Genomic DNA, 4513 nt, shown 5'->3' with positions numbered 1-4513 from the left:
GAAAATAATAAAAGGGGACGATGAAATCATAAATTTTCTTTCCCAAGAAGGTAGATGTCTAAAGTACCATGCATTCTTCCCACTCTGAATTTCTTCATTTATAGAACATCAGAAAAGTTGGAGCTATATTTCAATAACATTTATATTACATTTTGTATGCCTGGCAAAGATGTGAGAAAAATATTAAAAGTGTCTAGAAGCTATCAAATAAAAAGTAAGTACAAAAGAAGGGATAATCCAATTACTTGGATAATAAAGTTATAATGCTTTCCCTTAAATATCTGAATATTTGTTATTTTAGTCATGTATCAATCAATACTTTGTCGCTAGTGACAAGAGTACTTAGTTTTGAGATGTTTTGGAATATCTGGAAAGAACAATTTATGTTATTTTATGGAAAACAATAATTGCTAATAGCTTGGAGATATATAACAACAAAATTTCATGTTATTTATGATAAAAAATCCACAGATAATTAGGAACTGAATTCTACCTTGTATATGGGAAAATATTTACTTTTCATAGCTGTCCATTATTTCTGAGACATCATATGCAGTGATAAACCAATAAACTTGCAACATTTCGGTAACAATTTTTCTAAGCATAATGCTACTAAAGTGAAAGGGACTATTCCGAGCACCCTGTACTCACGCTTGTCCTCAGCCAAAACTGTGCCTTGGCACCACGTATTTCACATGTTCGTGTCTCAGACTCACCATCACTCCTGCCTACTTGCTCTTACTCTGCTTCTAGGGATGCTGCCACTTTTGTCTTGGTGACATTTCTGTCCACTGTATTCAGATGTTCATCTTTTTTGCACAGGCAAATGCTGTTGCTTGATGGAGTACCCAAGCGTTGCTGTGGAACAAATGCAGTAACTGGCCAGTTACTCCATAATTCCAGAAACTCCAGCAAGTATAAGGAGGACTGGATAAATTGTATTTGGTGAGTTACTTGACAGCCGATTTGCACAGAGGCTGCCAAGGGCTATGAGAAAATAATGTGTTCTACTTGTGGCGGGCGTGCTTAGAATGAAAACACGCTAATGGTGTGTTCTCAATAAGGCAGAGTAGGAAATAAGACAGAAGCTAAATTGGAGGGCCTCTCTTGGCCTTCTAATATATCTTCAGCAAAACATGTTAAAGAATTGCTGTGTGTACATGGTTCCTTTATAAAGATTATAAGATAATGCGAGGAGATTATATTGTGTCTAACTATAACAAAATATAGTATTTCGGGGCTTATTTTTTCTTATTGGAAAAGCAAACATCTTTAAGAAAGATGTTAAAAATAAAAGAAGAAAATAAACGTAACACTTCAGAAATAATTTTGCACTACTTTCCCATATAAATACACATGATTCGATATACACTATTTTTATATACATTATATTCAGTGAGAATGTACTATATTGGAATCTTCTTTTATGTTGTTTAGTTAACAACATATGGTGAGTATTTCTCATATTATTGAAAACATTATTTAACTGCCCTTTGAATGGTTGCTGAAAATTGTTTGACTTTAACTGTGGATCTTAATTATGTAACCATTCTCATAGTTATAAGCTTTGAAGTATTTTATTCTCTATTTTCTCTTTCTGTCTCATTTCCTTGCTGAGTTTTGGTATCAGCGATGTTACAATGAAAACTTAATAGATTCATATGTAAGTATCCAAAGTGTACATCAAGTACTTAGAAATTTACGTGATGGCTCAAAGGGTATGTACCTTCCTGGGGAGATCAGCTGGACTCAACAGATCATTGGCCAAAAAAAGCCACTTTATTCTTCCCACCACTATCTAGTTACTTGATGTATATTTTGGATGTTTAAATTTTTGTCATGAACTACTTCTTCTTTCTATAATTGGATGATATATTGAGCAAGCTTCTGATTTGCACGTCTTTCTAAGATAATAAACAAATACTCTGTTTAGCATTAAAAAGTTATTCGTTGTAAGAGCTAAAAATGTTGGCCACATAAGATGTAGAGAGTAGAATAGAGGTTCATAGAGGGTAGGAAAGGTAGGGAGTGGGGGAATAGAGAGAGTATAGATAATGGGAACCAAAACACAGAAGTGGGGGTAGTAGTTCTAGTGCTATGTGGCATAATAGGGCATTTTAGTCTGCCACCCAGAAGTACATATTTCAAAATAACCAGAGAAAAGCTTTAAGCTTCCCAGCACATAGAAAGGATAATATCTGAAGATATGGGAATGCAAATTATACTGATTTGATCACTACACATTATATGAATCTACCAAATTACAACGTTGTAGCTCATAAATAAGTACAAATGTTATACGTCAAATAAATAAATAAACCATGAACAATCCTAAAAGAATCAGATGGTTGAATGTGATTAGATGTTCCCTTTGGAAGTTGTTGCTGGTTTTGATTGAATTATTCTATCATTTTTTTTTCCTGGTAGACATTAATAAACTTAAAAGCCCTTCCTAAAATCTTAAATGCATTAAACCTTAGAAAGAACCTAATGCTCTGTACTAATCTCATGAAAATTTTATAATTTAAACCAGCCATTGCATTATATCTTATTCAATCTAAAGGTTATTTTATAGATATTTTCCTTCATAAAAGTTATTTTTGCTGAGGAATTTTCTAAATTGTGATATTTATAAGCGCCTTCCTTTTGATAAATTTCAAGTAAAACTTTGAAATGTTAATTCATTTGAGAGATGCTTTAACAGAATTTAGAGTTCCATCTACAAGAGTGAGTAGAAGTTATTCCAAGCTGATAAGTATAATTTAAAAAGTGATCAATACAGTTCATTACATTATTGAATACAAAAGTCATGGCAGCTTTGATTGATACAGAAAACCAGTTGGTAAAATTTAGCAATAATTTATGATAAAAACAACCAACCAAGTAAACAACTCTTTGAAAATCAGAAATGGAAAGGAATTCCCTTAAGCTTACAAAAGAATATCAACAAATACCCTACAGGAAAAATAGAAAACCATGGTGAAATGCTCAAAATAATGACCTAAGGCTTAGAATAAAATGATGATGCTCTGCTATTTTATTCAGTCCTTAGCCAGTGAAATAAGATGACAGGAAAATATCTAAATCTAGTTAATAGGGAAATAAAGGTGCCATTATTTCTAGAAGAAGCATACTACACCTACACAAGATTTCCAAAATGATCTCTAAACTATTAAGTTAAAAGTGAATTAAGTCATATCACTATATAAAGATCATAAATAAAAAAATAATTACATGATATCTATTAGAAAGAACTAATAGAAATAAATTGCAGAAAGTAACATAAAAACATCAGATATCTGGGGGTAATTCTATGAAATCTCTTTTCTGTGCTCACTTCAGCAGCACATATACTAAAGTTGTAATGATAGAGAGGAGATTAGCATGGCCTCTGCACGAGGACAACACACGACTTCATGAGACAATCCATATTTCTCCCTCCTTGCAGTGGGGGGAGAGCAGAGCAGAAGTTGCATCACTGAGTCATGGCAGGACAAGCATTCAAGAAGTTTCTTCCACTCTGACAGAGTATTGTATCTCAGAAACCGTAATCAAAGGAGGCATTACGCTCCCAGAGAAATCTCAAAGAAAAGTACTCCAGCAGCAGTCCTGGCTGCTGGATCAGGCTCAAAAGGAAGGGGTGGGAAGATTCAACTGCTTATTGTGAAAGTTAGAGAGAGTTCTTTCAGAAAAAGGAGGTACCAATGTAGCTGTTGATGAAAGGAATTTTTATTTTTCATTCAGAGGTGCTTCATTCTACAAAATATGTAGACTGAAATCCTTATTGAAATTACATCACGTGACGCTGCCCATTCCACTGAATTTCTGAAATGTTTCATCATGTAAACAATGTCTCGTTTATAATAAACAAACACTGTTTAAATTAATGATATCCATTTCCTTTAATGTTTAGTTTCCCTATTTTGTTATACATTTTAAAATCTCTTTAGTGAAATCTGTGACTCTCTTGGCAGGAATTAAATAAGCCCTATATAAGTGCAAAGAGATTTCATGAGGTTTTAGAAGCCATAATATTGTAAATATCTTAATTACTCTCACACTAATCTTAGATTCAATGAGATTGCAATAAAAATACTATTGGATGGGCCTGAGCTGTGGCATAGTAGGTGGAGCCACCCACATCTCACATAGGTGCTGGTTCAAGATCCAGCAGCTCCACTTCTTTTATTTTATTTTATTTTTATTTGATGAATATAAATTTCCAAATTACAGCTATGGATTACAAAGGCTTCCCCCCCATAAATTCCCCCCCACCCGCAACCCTCCCCTTTCCCACTCACTCTCCCCTTCCATTCACATCAAGATTCATTTTCAATTCTCTTTATATACAGAAAATCAGTTTAGTATATATAAAGATTTCAACAGTTTGCCCTCACATAGCAAGACAAAGTGAAAAAATACTGTTGGAGTACTAGTTATAGCATTAAATAACAGTGTACATCACATTAATGACAGAGATCCTACATGATATTTTTTTTAAAAAGATTGATTA

General features: G+C 33.4%; 1 non-coding gene across 1 annotated transcript; it reads left to right on the top strand.

Moving 5' to 3' along the window:
• The first annotated feature begins 3329 nt into the window (after nt 1-3329).
• LOC133752738 (U6 spliceosomal RNA) lies at nt 3330-3436 on the top strand. Its single transcript, XR_009864972.1, has one exon. It is a non-coding gene; the product is annotated as a U6 spliceosomal RNA (small nuclear RNA).
• Nucleotides 3437-4513: the final 1077 nt, after the last annotated feature.

The sequence above is a fragment of the Lepus europaeus genome, chromosome 2, assembly GCF_033115175.1.
Source record: "Lepus europaeus isolate LE1 chromosome 2, mLepTim1.pri, whole genome shotgun sequence".
Lineage (NCBI taxonomy): Eukaryota > Metazoa > Chordata > Mammalia > Lagomorpha > Leporidae > Lepus > Lepus europaeus.
The sequence above is the reverse complement of the archived record's forward strand: the minus strand, read 5'-3'. Positions and strand labels throughout refer to the sequence as shown.